The following is an 18,650-nucleotide window of genomic DNA, read 5'->3' as shown; positions in this document are numbered from 1 at the left end:
ATACAAAGTTCGTATAGAGTTCCAAATGCTGATTTCTGGTTCAAACTATGAACTATCAAGGCCTTGTTTTTTAAAGTCATTGAGAGTTTAGTGAAAACTGCAGGACAGGCTCTTCAGATTAGAAGCTGTATTTTCATGTTCGTGAAATGATGTATGTTGGGCAGTGAGTGTCCTTGCTGCAGCTGCTTGCAATAAAATGCACATATATACGGAGTTTTCTCAGTAATGCACATGCAAAACAGATACAGATAACCCAATTTTATAATGCGCCGGTGTAGAATCATGGTTCACTGAATTTGATGTTTACACCATTTCTTAAATTATTACTGTGATTCAAGTGGAGTTTTTGAAAGCTTCCTAAATGGGAATAAACCAATTCAACAAACACTTGGTTCATAGAGTGTTAGGGTAACACTTAGAGCCATTAACCATTGATTTTAAGAATAAGGTTATCTTTATCTCTGAAATTATAGCTTTTTAATCAAGCTCTCAGCTGTGCACAAAGAACTCTTTGGCAAGAGTTCTGTCCTGCCTTGAGAAATCTGCAAGCCAAGACAAGAAACTAGTGAAGATGCAAACAAAGCGTCTCTGAGACGGGACATATGAAAACCCTCTGGTCTTGCTACTGTTTTATGCTCAGTTGATAATTGCAAATTTTTTTCTCTCTGCTGCTCCAAAAGAAGCATGCTCTACCATCATCCCTCTGCATACATGAGAACCTTGTCCTTGGAACACCTTCCTACTCATTAATCAAATGCATTGGTCAGCTGAAGTTCTCCTTTTGTTGCAAAGAATTAACTGAGACTGGATGTTGGAAAGAATCAGTACTAGGAAAGAAAACACTGCTCCCTAAGCCCAACCAGCCTCTATAGTATCAGAATAAATTATTCTTTATAATGCTTGAGAAGTTCTAAGTTAATTTAAAAATAAAAACATCAATAAATTCAAGCTTCTAGGGGGCCAATATCTGCAATGCATACTAATCAACTCTCTTATTGGTGTAGCCAAACCACTCTGACAGCCACTTGGCAACACCATACTGTGCATTGTTCTGTCTGGGTCATGGATGGAAAACTGAAGAGAAAGTGCTTGCTTCCTAGAATTCCCCAGGACATAGCTGGGCAAATAATGATTTTTTTTTTCTCATTTCAACTAAAAGATAATAAAATGACAGAAAGAGGTTTTAAGGAGGTACAAGGCAGATGCAGCTCCATCTATGCTGCTTCTGCACATAAATGTCCATAGTGCTTCCTCATATTATCTTTTATGACAGACGTGAAACAGAATCCAATGGATTCAGGTAAGAGTTGGTTCTTTTTTCAAGCTTATGGTCCTGTTAATTTGCTTGATCTCCTGGGGAAAATGCCCTGGACTGTTAAAGTAATAGAAACTGGCTCATTCTAATGTGATACTCTGGAAATACTGCTGAGATGCTTGAGAATACTGGCATGCTGGTTCCTCCTGTATCTCGGTGTTTGGGATGGGCCTCACCCACTCCCATTGGTAAGACTGCATGATATCTCACACATGAAATAATCGGGAATGGATCATAAATGTCAATGTGCAAAAGGTCAGCTTCAAAACATTGTGTCAGCAGCTGGCGCTGTCTGTGGACAGCCTGCACACACATATCTGGGTGTCAATCTTCAGAATTGCAGCTGACCTTTAACAAATACTGATCTCACTGGGGCAGGGCTGATGGAAGGAGTGGCTCACCAAATAGCAGATGGTGATCCTAGCTGCTCTCTTGAGCTTAAAGCACTATAGTTTCAACAGACTCATGGTCTGGTGGAGCCTATGCTGAAAGAAGACATGTAGTCATTCCAGGATTTTCAATTGTGCTAAGATCTTTAGCCTTTTCACAACCAGCCTCAATGCTCTCCTCCTATTCTCTGTGAAGGGCAAGGATAGGATATTTTGAAATGCTTTTTACATAAGGTAGCAATGTGTTTCCACCTCTTCATCACTTCAAACAAAAGTTACCATTTATGTCTTCGTTTAACATTTTTCCTTCAAGATTATTTGACGTGTAGCCTTGAACAATGTTCAGGTAAAGCAAGAATCACTAGAAGTGAATTTTGAGTGTTTTTAAGATGACTTTCAAATATCAGTAGTTGGTGAACTGGGTGCTAGGAGAACCTGAAGGAATATTACCTTGAAAAGCTACAAAAGCAACCACCATGGTGCTTCTCTTTTTGTCAGAACAATCAATACAGACAAAGATCTCATGTCAGAACTACCTCCTCATAATAAACAATGGGTGACCTATTTAAAGTCAAATATATATGAATGCTGAAAAGTGAGAGCATCTTTGAACTACAGCACAATTCTTCACCAATAAAGTGTAAAGTAACATAGTCAGAAACTTAGTATCTTTTTGGGAAGCTCTATTCTAAAACCTTACCCCTCCAATATTTTCCAAAGATTTGAGTCCAAAGATTCAGGCATATAACTGAATGCTAAAGTAATAAAATCTTTATATTTAATTGTGTCTGCTTATGAGACACCAGCTCTCCTATTGATTGGTCAGAGGATATTGCTAATATCCAATTAAATAGATTCTTTAGATTACAACGGTTGTGTCTGTGTTGTTGGTCATAAGTGGTTCTGACAGCTCTTTTGATGGTCTATGCTATACAATGCTTCCTCTAGTTGTAAATTTGTCTTCATATTTTAGACTCCTCTATACCTCGATTTTCTGTAGTAGGAAGGAAGAAGTTATTTTTCTGTTTCTGTCCTTCTCTTTCTTTATTACTTCAGCTGCTCCTTCCCTAAATATTTTCATATAGTTCTTTGAGTATAATTTGCCAATTTGTCCTTTAAAACTCTTTAGTTTGGGGCCACTCCCTGACAGGAAAAATACTATCAAAACTTTCCCTAGTTTTATTGTATGATAGACTTGCACACTGCTTTTGGGAGTTTTGCAGCTCTGCAACAAATAATTTCCCTTCTTAGCATCACATTTCAACCTAATACAGAAACTAATGTTCTTAGCCTGTTAGAAAATGAGACTTTACAGAAAGATATTTTCCTGGGGCTAAAATACAGAGAAAAAAAATCTCAAACTTGTGAGATATTCCTCATAGATTCCAATTCAAAGAAGCCTAGAATTTACTTGTCTGTGAGGCACCTCCACTCATGCCCTGAGCCCTGTGCAAAAGGTGTGGAAAACTAACACAATCAGTATAGGTCCATAACAAAAAGTAGAGGAATCCAATTAAAAACCTGTTAAATTAAGAGAGACATAACCTCACTTGCTGTAGTACAGACTGTGTATAGTAATATGCTAAAATGGTGGTGCCCATGAGAACAAAGGCATAGTCATTTTTTTGCCACAATAATGGGAAAAAAGCTACATGTCCCTCCTCATAATGGACTTGTTATTCAGAGAGACATTGCTGAAGGTCAGAAATTAGACAAATTGCCAATTTACAATGCAGCTTTTCATTATCATTTTTGCAGACTCCTAATCACTGAAATCCATTTAAAACTCTGTGTACATATGATCACTTTTTCAAGACACCTGTACTCAAGTTCTCCTCTGTTTATGCAAAGCATATTTGCTTTTTTTTTTTAAACTCAGGAACTTCAGGGTTTTACTCCTGAACTTACATTCATGGTGAAACAAAATGCTACATTATTATTAGAATCTTTGTTTTTAATGGTAATTGCATAGCAGATTCAAAGCGTTTTAAGAACTACAGAGTAACATCAGACTTACAAAAAAGGTCAGACAACTTCCAGACTATTTTCTGTAGGCATGCATGAAGAGTATGCAAACGAGATACAGAAGGACATAAGATAATTGGGTACTTAATGCAGGTTGCTTTAAATCCTTCTCCCAGAGTTTCACCCTATTTCATTGGGCATCTGTGCTGAGTTTGGAAGTTTGGGAGCTGGACTCTTTTTTTATATTATTACTGTGCCAACTATTTGGGAATTTCTTCCATACTGATGTCTTCTGCTGTCATTTAGCCATCTAGGCTTCCTGCACAATAATATGCAAAGAAAATTAATTTAATATGATGGGTTTGGTCGGGATAGAGTCAGTTTTCTTCACAATAGCTTGTATGGTGATGTGTTTTAAAATTGTGATTAAAGGAGTGTTGACAACACAGGGCTGTTATGGTTGTTGCTGAACAGTGCTTGTACAGTGTCAAGGTCTTTTCTGCTTCTCACAATGCCCTGCCAGCAAGTAGGGTGGGGGTGCATGAGGAGCTGGGCAAGGATGCAGCTGGGACAGCTGATCCCAGCCGATGGAAAGGATATTCCATACAATATGATGTTGTGCTCAGCAATAAAAGCTAGGGGCTGAAGTAGGAAGAGAGGCAGACATTTGTCTTCCCAAAAAAACCCTGTTACATGTGGTTAGTCTATTTCTATTCATTTTGGTCACGTCAAACACACACCCAACATACACAGAAGTGGGAATTGCTTGTTTGTAACCACTGAGCATTTTCTTCACTTACCAACTTCAGTATGCACACAAGTAACCCTTCTCTGTTTGTTTTATGCCACCTACATGCATATTTCACCTTTGAGACTTGGGAAAAACCCTGTGACTAATAAAAAAATAGTCAGCAATGGTGGGAGTCCTGTTTGACTAGTTTGACATGCCAATAAATAAACAAAAACTATCAAGGACAGGGGAGTTTTTATAAAGTTATTATAAGGAAAGCAAATGCATGAAACAAATCCAGAAGTGACTAATCATTGTTTAACTTCTCTGCAAGCGATGTTTCATCCGTGGTTTTGGCACTGAAAATTTAGAAGAAAAGAAAAAAGTTAGAGGTTTTTAGTATGGAATAGCTCCCCATTCCATGATATAGAACAGAAAGCTACAAGAGAAGAGGTTACTTAGTTTTCAAAGAAGACAAGTCTAGCTCAACTTTTGTTTCCTTGTTGCTGTATGAGCTCAAAAAGAGTTAGTCGGGGAAGCCAGTGGACAGAACTGAGAATCTTCTCCCTAACCATCTTTTTCTGTGTGTTTAGGAGGTGATACCAGAGCGTGGGTAGAGCAAGTTACAATACATTTTGTTTGACATGGTCTCTGTGATTAGAGAACTAGGACCTTAAGGGCATGAAATACTTCAAGCTGGAGGGGACATCTGGAGGTTATTTTGTCCGTGATCCTGCCCAAAGCAGGGTTTCCTATGAGGTCTGACAAGGTTGCTCTGGGATTTCTCCAACCTGATCTTGAAAGATTCTGAGGAAAGAAACTTCACGAGCCCTCTGAAATCTGTTCCAGTTTTGAATGGTCCTCATAATGAAAACCTTTTCCTCACATTCAGTTGGAACCTTTCTTGTTCTAACTTTGTCTCTTGCCTCTTGACGTCCCACCATGCACTCCTGAGTAGATTGTCTGCAGATATAACACTGTGCTGAACATCCACAGGCAAATTAAAGCAGTGAGAACCTCACTGAAAGTAAGTATCTTTCCAAATGACTTGAAGAAAGTTCAGGGGGTTTCCACATAATACTCAGTGCAGAAAACATAAACACAGGCAGTGCAGTGAGTTACTGTGGCTTCATACTAACTCGATTTTACACATACCTGGAACAGAGCCCATGATGACTTCAGATCCTATTAATGGAGATGGTTTTACAGGGGGAAACAACACACACTTCTGTAATAAATATTTCTTAACAATGAACAGGAAGATGTCCAGGTCCTGTTATACTTGAGGCAGAAAAAGAACATGAAACAGATATTACGACATGTAGCTCTGCTGGAGAATGTAAAAAAGAAGTGTTATATGGCAGTTTACAAAGGGAGCAATGGAAATGGTGATCTGTCATGTTAGGAACCAAACCCTTTCCGCTTTATTCACACAGATGCCAGGAAAATCTCCAAGTATAACATCAAAGTAACACTGCACTTATATTTAATTGACATGAAGTCTTGTCAGATCAATTCCTAAGTATCACTCAAAAGAAGAAACAAAGGAATTTAAAATTTATGAAGAAAATAGTATGAAGATAACGATTTATTTGGATCTGAAAATATTAATAAAGAATTTGCCTATTCTTCTAGCTGAATCATTTGCAGAGATGTTGTCTAATATTGAAGACTCTTAAAATCTTTTGACCCTATGTTTCTGCCCATGAGACACCTTGATCTCTGTCATTCTTCAATAAGACATGCATGCAACTATCCAAAATCCGTCAGCACGGATTTTTAAAATATTTTAAACCAGGAGGGATTCTTAGATTCCCCTGGAAATCTCATGTGCAAAACATAATTGCCTAGGTATATTCTTGGGTTGTATTAATGGCCTTCGCTTTGGGAGTGGGGGGCAGGAGCAGTGGTACAGCTCTTAGTTTCCATGTCCTGTTTCAATTTCAAGCTATATTTTCTATACTGGCACATAACTGAGAAGCTCTGAATTATTAAAGCTTTTCTACCAAAAGAATCCCTTTGTGACTCTCTCTCAAAACATAATAAAGAGGTCAGGCTCTGGTCCTCTAACATTACCCTTCCTCTTCATTACGCCAGCTCAGTAAATCAAGACATTTGCCTCTAGAAATTAGGAACTTATGCAAAATGTTTTTTTCCAAGTCTCATAATTTCATTACATTTTTACATTTCAGCCAACTAGAAAAGTGTTTGGGGAAAAAAAAAAACAAACAAGCCGGAATGATGAGAAAAAAGTAGTTAGAAATAATTTTTAGCAAATAAATAAGGGACACTTTTTCTCATAAAAACATCACACAGTTGTCAGACTCTCCTCCAGTTCACTTTTGTTCACTTAGTAAAAATGCAGTTTAAAATTGGGCCTCATGGTGCAGTTGCTTCATTCAGGCACTGCTATATTTGAAAACGACCTTGTTCTTTGCAGTTATAGTACTACCTGGGTATTTTCAGAAGGCTTTGTGAATTTGAAACTGGAAATGCAAAAATTTTCATTGTAAAGGAAAATTTTCTGCTGAGCTCAAACCTAGACTTGAGAAGACAAATTTGAGACAATCAATAAATTCTTTTTTAATCTAGTTCATTTCAGTGCCTTTCATCAAGGTTGTTTTATGAAGTTACAGTTAAACTTAAATAAACTTTTTGAAGTTATCTTTTTCTAAAATCTATGAAGACATGTCCAAAAAAGTAGACTCCCAAATACCGTAAGATAAGTCACTTTGGCCAGGAATTTTGATATCATTCAGGAAAACTGGAAGATTGATCTCCAATCCTTGAGCCTAGAAACTGGGCTTCAAATTGGAGGGTTAGGTGCAAGACAGCAGAAATGCAATTTTTAACTGTAAGAGGACAATTGCAGGTTCAGAGAACTGTCTGACTAGGACAACCAGACTTTCTCCATTCCATCTTTCTATTTTCTTGCATTCCACATTTCTAATAAACATGTTACTTCATGTGGGAGAAGATGAAGGGAAGGAAAAGAAAAAATGATCAGGCTAGAAATAGAGATATTGAAGACAGACAGAAATACAGGAGATAAAAAAGAGAAAAGAGAAAGTGATTCCCAAAAAGTTTAGATCATGTCTGTATTTTTTGCCAACAGGAAAATAAGGAAAAGTTTCTGTACCATCATCGCAGGTGGGGGTGAATGCTCCCTCTAAAACAGCTCCATGGTCCATGGTCCATTTTGCCTTAATCTTGCCTTGAACAAGCAGGCTGTATCATGGATATGAAGCTGTATTAGCCTTGGAGGAGTCATGACTTTCATAGGATATTTATGCATGAGCAAGTGAAGGTCTGTTCCACATCAGTGGTTGAACTGTCATTGGAATGGTGATGAAGGACTTGAGTTCATACAGCCTTGCCTTGACTATCACAAAAAGGGAAACAACTTCTGTAGGCATGCCAACAGAGGCAGGGTGAGTTTCTGCTGCAGACAACAGAGCATTGCTAACTCCCAGCATTCATTCTTTCTCATCAAAGCAATAACAAACATCTGAAATATTTTCTTTGTGAAAGGACAGCTTGGAGGAATCTATTTAGAGTCCCTTGAGCTTGCTCCAGAGCTGTGTGCATGATTTATTTTTCATTTGAGAAAACATGAGAATCTGAAGATGTGGTTTCAATTATTCCTGTTCTTCTACTGCTATGTGGATTAGTCTTTGCCAATTTTGCTTTCCAGAAACAGTTTCTTCTTCTGTTTGTCAGACAATACACAAGACAATAGATATTGTTTCACATTGTCTATTGTGTAATAGAACAATGTTGGGGGGCTTCCAGGCATTATCAAAAGTAGCCAGTACTTAAAAAATAAAGGCAGTGGTTACTCTTTCAAGCTACAACTCAATATAAGTAGGTGGAAAAGAAAGGAAAGAATCAATGATTTGTTAGGTCCAACATTTCCCATATTTGCTAGAATAGGAGTGCAAATTATTTTCATTAATATATACTGAAATCCTGGCACAGCAGAGATCCAGGTGAATGGGATTAAGAGACATTCTGAATTTTCCATTTGTGGCTCAGTTTTTCCCGATCAGCATCCTTGGCCAGCCCATGGCTAAAATGAGCAGTGAGAGCTGAATCTCATGATTCTCTCCCAGCTCAGAGACTGCCAGTACATATGTGAGAAAGAGATGTTTCCCAGAGACATGTAGCAAATGTGACAGGAAACCCTAAAACATTGTGACATGAGGATGGATCCAATACATTGCACACACTAGATTTTGCCAGGTCTTTTTCTTTATGTTTTCTGCTTAAGGCGTAAATAGAAGAAAACAACAGTCCTCAGTAACTGGTCTGCCAGACACGGTGTGAAGTATTGCTTTGGCTTAACCTTAAAAAGTCTTAAAAGAAGAAGATAGGAGAGGATGAGAGGGGTTAAAGTCAGATACACGATTAATGTTTCTCCCTATGAACTCAGTGACTCCAAAGAACGCAGTGATGAAAAAATCCTGCACAAGCTGAAGAAGGTAGAAGAAAAAAATAGCTCTGATTTATCATTTCAGACAAAGAAGTGGCCATGAGGACATGGAATGAAACAGAGAAATGCAAGGTAGAAAAACAATTGGCAAATGAGGGGGGACAATGACAACTGGCTATTCCCACACTGCTTACTAGGGACAGCAATTCCCTTACAGAAGATTACAAAAATAAATGTTGTCCTCTAGACCTGAGATTTGGCCTCATCATATCTATGTGCCTGTCACTCCGTGAATATTCATGCGTGCACACTCGTGTGTGAATTCACTTCCAGCTTCTGTAATAGTATTTTCCTTTCAGTACTGGTGAAAGGTGAATATCAGTCTGGTGGCAGTCTTTTAGGGATACCTTTATATCTTGGTGACGCTTTTAGCTGAGAGGTGTCACATTAGAAGCTTTTTCTCCTAATAGCTGCTTAATTTACTTCATAAGCTGTCAAATTATAGTTGACATTTCCAGTACCTGTTCATGTTGGGCCATGTTAGTATTCAGATCTCCCTGCTTCAAAGAGAAACAACATATGAATCAAGCTTTTACTCCGAGGAAAATATAAACGCTGTAGAATAATAATGAATAATTTGAACTGAAAAAAAAAAAGAAGAAATTAAGTGCATTTAGTAAATTCAATAAATTAGGACTCAGAACGGCAAAGTTAACTTTGAAGTTAAGTGTGGGAAGAAAGAGAGAACAGAACTTGTGTTTATGTGTATATATATATATATATATATATATATATATATATATATATATAGGTGGCTGCTGACTCTGCTCAGCTATTAGAGGGGTAGTAGAAGAATGGAATAGAGGAGACAATGGGCTTGCATTCCTCCTTAATTCCTGTCTTTCATATCTTTGATAGAAGTTGCTTTGTTAGTGTAAAACATCTTGAAAACATTGAGCTTTTTCTCTTAACACACAACTTTTCTGCAGCATTTGTCTCTAAAAAAACAATGCCACAATTGGTACTTTTAGGCAAAAGATGAAGCTCATCAAAATCCTGTACTGTAGAGCTCCTATTCCCTGGCTGTTCTGGTAAAAGATTTCTTTAATAAGTGGAAGCATATGCAGATGTACAATGCCGGACATATGCTCCCAATTTGTGATTTCATCTTGGTCTATAAGACCATAACCTGCGGTCAGTTCAGCTGAAAACCTTCCTCAAGTTTGGTTTCAGGAGTGTGTAATATATAGCAGGCTTTCATCTAGTTTCCTGTCAATTTATCTTGAGTGTTGAGTTGCCATTAATATTTTACATTTCTATATCCTCTATATGCAAAGATGTCAAAACACTTGACATATCCTATGGAGTGGGACAAAATTGTTCATCCTAGCAATAGCCAAATTCAAGGAATTGAAAGGAAGACTCATTTAAAATTCCCATGGTTTAGAGGGAGCCTACTTTCAAATTAGGCACACAAGATTTGAAGACTCGTGGCTGTTCAAACTAAACACCATCCAAAATTGCACAAGAAAATACTACCGGACCTCAACACAGAAATTTGCACTTCCCTTTGTTCTTATGTGTTCCAGCCACAGAACTGTCTTCCCATCGTGACCTTCTACAGCAGTGTCGTGAGGTTCAGTTTTACTGAGATTTTTAATTTGTCTGTTTGTGGAGAGTTAGCTGATCTAGAATAAGACTGACTAGCACACTCACTAGAAATGAGCATTTCCTGCACCATGGCATCTGACTTAACACTGAATGTTGGCACTTTCCAGGAGCAGCAGGTAGGGTTAAGTTGTTTAATGGCAATTTTCCATGTTGACAATGCTCTCTTCAGTTCATAAATATCCCAGTAATTTACAACTGCCTCTTACTCAAGGTTGATTTTCCCATTGGACATAGAGGCAACTGGTAATGGTGCTGTGCATGTAACAATCTAAACCTGTTTCTCATACAGACAACAACTCTGCCTACATGGAATCTCCGAGCAATATGTCTTCCATTGATTTCCATAGCCAGATCTTAACTTTTAATAACAGCAAAATTACAGACACCACTGATGGCAATCATCTTCCAGATGTATGAGGCAAATTATGCTAATGATGCATAGCTAAGGGAATAAATTTCTCTATTTAGACCAGAGATGTCCTAACAATGTGCTCAAGTGGGGCTGTTTCTTCCAACAGACCCTTTGTGTTTGCCTTGTCTAAAGCCTCTTTGTTCAGGAAAGTGATGTAACTGAAGAACACATTAAAATGCTTTTCCTTCATTCCTTATATATAGGTGATGCCAGTGTTTGTTCATATTGTTGTATTTAGAGCTTGTTTTCAAGCTGGGAGGTATGTTAGCCTTTTCTTTTGTTAGAGTAGAGAGGTGAAAGAGTCAGTGGTGCTAAATTATACGTACTCTGTGCCAGGAAGGGTCATGGAGGTTGATGCCTTGCTATAACTAGACTATACTATCATGTAGTCCTGTTCACAAACTTACCAAACTCTAAATTAATCACACAAAGAGTAAAAAATAAAGAAATCTAATAAAAAATGCAGGATCATGAAAAACATACAAAAAATTACAGTGGAAACCAGGTATATTTCTGTACATGAGGCCATCTGCTTGATTCCAGCTAAAACTGCTCAGTTAATTTCTGACATCAGGAAGTGGATTTCCCCTAACTTTAATCGTGTACGTATTAGGCAGCTGCTCAATGTCAGGTTTTCTCAGTGGTCCATAGTGGGAGACTGCTCCAGGTAGGAATTCAGCGTGCTTTGAGTGTCTCTCTCAGTTACAGAGTGAACTTGTTTGCTCTCTGACTAGTAACATACAGATGTCTGCCGCTTATATAGGATGCCTGCCCCTGCAGTGTTATGCTTCAGGGAAGTTTCTTTCCTTAGCACTCACTTAGCAGGATGCCCCTGTGATAAGATACCTCTTACTTTTTAAAACATGCATGTGTGAGTAGTCTAAATTAACAATGACTGCAGGTTAGTGATTTTTATGACCTCTGAAAGCAGAAATACTTAGAGCTGCACGTTTCAACTCTGATTTCTCTGCAAGTAGTCTACTTTTTAACAGCAATTTTATCCACTTGGAACCCTTTTCTATATTATGATAAGTATTTAGACAGCTGCATTTGAATCAGAACTACAACAGCATTGAGATACTGCATAAAACTCAACATTTCATGGTTTTCCTTTCAATTTCTGTTTAAGGGAGGTTTATTGTATTTTGCCCTTTTTAAATGGAAGCACAACACATCTAGACAAGTGACATCTTTGACATTCCAGTGAAAGTGCCCATTTATTTCATATTTGTACTTCAGATAAATTGTAGTTGCAGAAAACAAAAGTAATTCAACTCTACTGCTTGCCTCAGTATCACTTTGGAGATGTGCCATCTGCTTTGACCTCAGCAGCCTCATTTGCAGTATGAAATGAATGCTTTCAGATCTCAAAGTTAGGGCTGCTTTTCTATCAGAAATCCAGAAGGGATTTTTAACATGTCAAGTACACTTACTGGAAACTGCTGGACATGTGGTAGCTCAGTTCTAACGCAGAACATTATTCCACAAGTATGAGGTTATTATTTACTGTAAGTAACCCCCTTCCAAATGAGATCAAAAATTCTAATACTTTAATACCAGCTCCCTGAAAACTAGATGAGAGACTGTAGTTACACTGATTTTCAGGATTTTTTCCTCTCAATATTCTTGTTTTGGAGTTTTTTGTTTTGGTTTTTTTTTAGGGTATTTTGTTTGTTTGTTTGTTTGTTTTGTTGTTGTTTTGCTTTTTTTTTTATTTCTTCAAAATTTTGGGGTCCTTTTACTTTTGATTTTTTTTTCTGGTCTGTGTCTTCAGTTCTGTTTACTCACTAAATATTATCCCCATTTTGAGGGTCTTTTTCTTTCTTTCTTCCATCAAAATCCCTCCATTACCCATCAAGTTATCATCAGCTCAGCTTTCTCTCTTTATCCTCAACTCACTGTGAGAATGTTACTTTAGCTTGTTCTCCCCATCTTCTACTTCAGAAAACAGAAAGAGCCTCAAAGGTAACCAGAGTGATCTGTATGGTCAGGACTTCACACCTTTTGGGAACCTGGCTGTATTGACCTTCAGTGATGTTATTGAGCTGTTGAATATGGTGTCTAGAGATAGTGTTTGAATCCTCCAGAGAAGGATTTGTGAATAACACCTTCCTCACTCCATTGTTATTCCTGGAATACTCTTTCTCATCAAGAAGTGTTTGCTTATTTGAGGTATTTCCATGCTTTAAAAATGTCAGTGAGCCTGTCAGGGAGGAGGTCCATTATTACATAATTTTGAAAACTACCACCATTTAATATATTTAATTGTTTTCATATCTGTCATACTTTACAAGGCTTTATTTTATAGGATGAAGAACATGAGGAAAGATTTCTTGCTTCTTAGACCTCAGGTTAAATTTGTCAAATAACATTTAATGTGGAGCTAGACATTTTTAATTTTCAAATAAAAATGTTGAGTCAGAGATGGTTCTACCAAAGAGTGGATTATAAGGAAGAAGTTCTGTGTATGCTCCATATGTAGGGTTCACTTCCCAAAGCTGAATTACACTTGAAAATGTCTGAACAAGAAAATAATAAAATCTGTATCCTCAAATCTTGTTAAAAGGGTCTGGGAGGAGGGCCACAAAGATGATCAGAAGGATGGAGCACCTCTCCTATGAGGATGGGTTGAGAGACTTGGGGTTGTTCAGCCTGGAGAAAAGAAAGCTCCAGGGAGACCTCATTACAGCCTTTTAGTACTTAAAGCTTATAAAAAAGAGCATGAGTCACCTTCTACACAGGCAGATAATGACAGGACACGGGGAATGGTTTTGAATTAAAAAAAGAGACTTAGGTTAAACATTAGGAAGAAATTCTTTACTGTGAGGTTGTTGAGACATTGGAACAGGTTTCCCAGAGAGGTTGTGGATGCCCCATCCCTGGAAGCACTCAAATCCAGGCTGGATTTTGAGCACCCTGGTCTAGTGGAAGGTGTCCCTGCCCATGGCAGGGGGGCTGGAACCAGATGATATTTGAGGTCTCTTCAAACCCAAGACAACTTTATGATTCTATGAAATATCAAATTTTTTTGCTCTTGGCTGTGTTTATGAAGGGAGGAGAGAAAATGGAAATGCAGGAACAAATTTTCATGCAAAGTTAGCTAACTCATGATAAAATCCCAACTGAGAGAAAGTTCTTGTTAGTGTAAGTGTTAACAGATAGAACCATAGCTCACCTAGGCTTAACATGCATTGCTAACTACAGGGCAAAGTGTAGTCTTCCTACACCCTTCAATAGTTCATCAGCACAGCAAATTCCATATGTAATTAATTCTCTTTCTTTGCCATGTAAAGTAACTTTTCAGCATTTCCTACCTCTCTTGCCTACGGAGAGTTGCAAATAATACGAACATAAAGGTAATTTACCATAGTGGTATTTGTGATTATCATTGAAGATTGGGAGCTAATTGGTCACACTAAGACAAATAAAATTTAGTGTTATTGCTCCCATTTTGTATAAGATGGAATTGAGATATAGAGCTGAGCTGCCCAAGGAAATAGCAGTACTTGGCAGCACAGCTGCTCTCACGTTAATGTCACTTTAGTAAACGCCTGAGATAAATACAATGGTGTGGTAAGAAAAAGAAACATTCTCTCCTCAATCCATGCTACTGGATATATACAGTATGCTCTGGGTGGCCTCAGACCACCTTCAGGACATGTAGCCAACCAGAGGCACCTCAGCAGGGCAGAGAAACAGGCTGACAGGATTCTTCATAAAGTTCGACAAGGGGAAGTCCTGCACCTGGGGAGGAGCAATCCCATGCACCAATATATCCTGGGGGCCACCCAGCAGGGAAGCAGCTTTGCAGAAAAGGACCTTGGCATTCTGTTTTACACCAGGCTGACCTTGAGCCAGCAATGTGCCCTTGCCACAAAAAAAGGTTGCATTACGCAAAGTATTGCTAGCAGGTCAAGGGAGATCATCTTTCCCCTCTATTCAGCTCTGGTGAGGCCACACTTGGGGTTCTGTGTCCAGTTTTGGACTCCCCAGTACAAAATAGACATGGACACGCTGGAGAGAGTCCAACAAAGGGACAAGAAAATGACAAAGGGACAGGAGTATCCCTTGTATGAAGCGAGACTGAGATAGCTGGGACTTAGGGCTGGAGAAGTGAAGGCTCTGGAGGGGATCCATTAATCTGCACAAATATCCAAGGAAAGGATGCAAAGAGGACAGAGCAAAGCTCATTTCAGTAGTGCCCAGCAACAGAACAGGAGGCAGTAGGCACAATCTGGAACCCAGGAGGCTCTGACTGAACTTCAGGAAATGGACATTTCTGAGTAAAGATAATGAGCCAACTCTTTCAAAGCACCTAAAGGACTGACACAGAGTGTGAGAGAGCTTGTTCTGAGTGGGCAGGACAGGATTTTACCACTTCTAGGCCTTTTTCTTGTAGAAAGTCAGACCCTTGACATTTAATGACTTTTCAAAGGACTGTTCTTCAGCTAAGAGGACTAAAACAAATTGTGTTTGTCTGATATTTCTCTTAAGTGGTCCTGAGAACACAAGCATTGCTTCCCTAAAGGAAAGGCTGGTCACAACCATCTGCAGAGAAGTAAAACATAAATTAGGTTTGCTGGTGTGAGCACATTTTCCTATCTAACCTGAACCTGAGCTTATAAAGGCCCTCATGTGAGGGTCATGACAGGCAGCTATACAATACTGAGTTACGTAAGTTCCTCTTGCCCCTTCATTCATCTGTTTGGACAAAGACAGATCCCTCATCCTGACTGTCCCAGATGCAAGGAGGCAATAGGGGTTTATGTTCCCAGTCACTGAGGTTCTCACACTTGTTCATATCCATCTCCCTTCCACCAGGCAATTCCTTTGAGAGCAAAGAACCAGTCTGATGTCCACAGGGCTAGTGAGACTCTCTGAGTTCATTGGGTTTATCCTCATGCACTTCAGCAGACAGACTGTACCCAGAGACCTCTCTCAAGCCAGCCTGCTAAACCTGCAGCAGATTACAATCATTCCAACCCATGCTTTACAAATCTAAACGAGTTTTCTTTGATTTCTGGTCATGATTAGAGAATGAAGCTGCCATCCTTGGTTCATGATGACAGCTAGATGATACTGTGGCCTTGTTATGTCTTTTTAGCAAGAGACCTGTAACCTAACTGGTCTCGCACATCAGTTTTGGGTTGGTGTGCTTTTCATGCTCATTCAGTTGAGTAGTGTGAGAGACATGAAACAACAGCCTGATTCCTGGGCCCTCAGGTTTTTGTATTGCCAATCTAGCATGATCAAATTTTCTTTCAGGGATAGCAAGTACCTGCAGGGTTTATTAAGTAGGTGTAACAGAAATCTGTATTAAACAGACCCTATGGAGATGACTCCTTTTCAGTCCCTCTGCTGATATACTTTTGTTTTAATGACTCCAACAAGGGAAAAGAATGTCTTAAGATAGCTGAAGGGCATGGGCAGCTGTTACTCAGGACTGGGTTTTAAGCATGTGCATGTGGGGTTGCCATTGTCAGAAAGAGACACAAGAGAGAAGTTTGCCTGGAACTTAAAGCAGAAGAGCTTCAAGCAAACCTTCACATTCTCCTGTCATAATATTGTTCCTGCTTCTGCAGACAGGGACAAAATATACCTGAAAAGGAAAGAAAGTGGAAAGAAGTGGAGGTAAATTGAAGCCCCTGACAATATTTGGTACTTCTCTTATAAATCTACCTTTTATCTTTGAAATCTACTGTCACAAATACATTCCGGAAGTCCTGTGTGGAGTATAAATAAGACTATGGGGAGCACAGTAGATTTCTTACAGCCTCTGAAGAAAGCTGCCTCTCTTTAAAAGAGGAAGTAGTTTGGTAGAGAGGTGTGTGCTTGCTGTCTTTCACTCAGCAGCTCTCCATCAGGCCGTCTGACCCTGAAACTCAGCCGGGTTGCATCCTTAGCCAAGTGTTGCAATTCCCTGCCACTCTTCTGCACTGACATTTCCTGCAGAAGCATGTTTCCCACTTGGGTAGTCTTATCCCACGTGGGGTAGTCTTATCCCAGGTGGAACAGGGGAGTGCCATTTACACATGAGAGGGAAAAAGAGATGGAGGTGATGGTTTGAGTTCAGCTGAGGAGGGCACAGAACCATGGAGATGGTCCTGCCTAAGTATCATGGGTTTCTCTGGAGCTCTTTTTTGTACACCTTACAGGGTGATAGGACTCAGGGCAGGTGTCTAGATGAAATCAACCTACTGCAGCAAAAAATGTATGTCTGAGGCTTGCTGTACCTTTCTGCATTTTGCATCAACTTTTTGTGGGGTTTTGGGTTTTTTTAGTATGCTATCCCCACCTGATGTTTACCTGTTTTCTGCCCTAAACTTGCTGTTTCCAGACAGCTTGGAAAAAGTTCTTCCTTTCATATACCAGCGGGTGTTTAGAAAGGGGCATTCTGAAGACGCTAAAAACAGACTAAAGCACACTACAGCTCAGTGGCATAGGTGGTTTGACAACTGAGAATTCAGCAGCTCCAAGTGGTGAGGGAAAGCACAACAGAGCTTATAGGAATCTCTTGCCATCATTAATAGTTTGCAGTCTTGAGGGAGCCATACTCTGAACTTTGGCCCAATTGCAACCAGAAATTTGGTGTGTCACACCCATGATTATCACCTATCATCTCTGTCTCTTCTCTGCTGAAATGTTTGTTGAGAGGAACAAATTTTTAAAGTATTTTAAAATTGTGTGACTGTGGAGAAGAGTAAAACAGAGATTACAGCAGTGTTCCATCATCCCCATGTAGGGTCCTAGGGGAAGAAAGTCAGCCAATGAAAAGCTGTATAGGCCTTTCAGTGGGGCTGAATTTATGTGGCCGTAGTAAGATGAGGTTATGTGCTTTGGCTGCCACTGAGAGCAGAAGTCTTCTCCCTGTGTCCAAACCCACCTACATTTACACTATCACCTTCCTTCTGCCAGCACTAACACTAATGCTGCTGTGCTACCAGCTGAAGAAGGGATGTGACCTTGTTGCAGAAAAGAAATCTGAGAAAAAGGTCTGTTTTCAGCTGGATGGGCTCTTGATGTACTGTTGTGAGCTGAACACAGCTCTCAGCACAAGGAGGTGGTGCAGGTGGCTGCATGCCTGGGGCACAGACCAGGGTGAGGCTGAGCCCTCCTGGTCTGCCCACCCCACCCCAGTGGTGTGCTGTTGCATCCCAAGACACAACATAGCAGTTTGTGATCCACCTCGCTCTGCTGCCATACTTTTGGCATCCTTCTCTTCTGGCAGTGGTGTGGGGAATAGTCAAACAGTCTGAAGTTAGGCTGGCAAAGGGACTACCACTGCAGTCTGCTTGGTGAACGGGCACCAAACGTTCCTCTGAGTTTTAGCTACCTGAGAAATATATCACCCTTAATTGCAGGGAGCTACACATAACTACCGTCATTGTGACTAATTTTCAGGATCCAGAGCATAGGGACCATAGCATCAATGTTTCTGAAACAACATTTAGGAGAGAGAGGGGATGATCAAGGTGAGCTGCTGGTCTATAGTTGAGTGCTCAGAATACAACCAGAGGGAAAAAAACCCCAGCTATTGTCAGGATAAAAAAATTTCACAATGCTAACATCATACCTGCTGTGGACCCTGCTCTTGCAAGGTATTTGGGGAAACTGAGTACTGCAGTGTGGGTGATTATTTCCTGTGGGTGGCCAAATAGGTGAATCACAGGACTGGCTCGATCAGCTATTTATTCTATTAAGTCTTGGGGTGTGCATACTGTAATTGTATCTGGCTT

This window comes from Aphelocoma coerulescens, chromosome 1 (genome assembly GCF_041296385.1).
Source record: "Aphelocoma coerulescens isolate FSJ_1873_10779 chromosome 1, UR_Acoe_1.0, whole genome shotgun sequence".
In the NCBI taxonomy this organism is placed as follows: Eukaryota; Metazoa; Chordata; class Aves; order Passeriformes; family Corvidae; genus Aphelocoma; species Aphelocoma coerulescens.
This window is presented reverse-complemented; position numbering follows the sequence as displayed.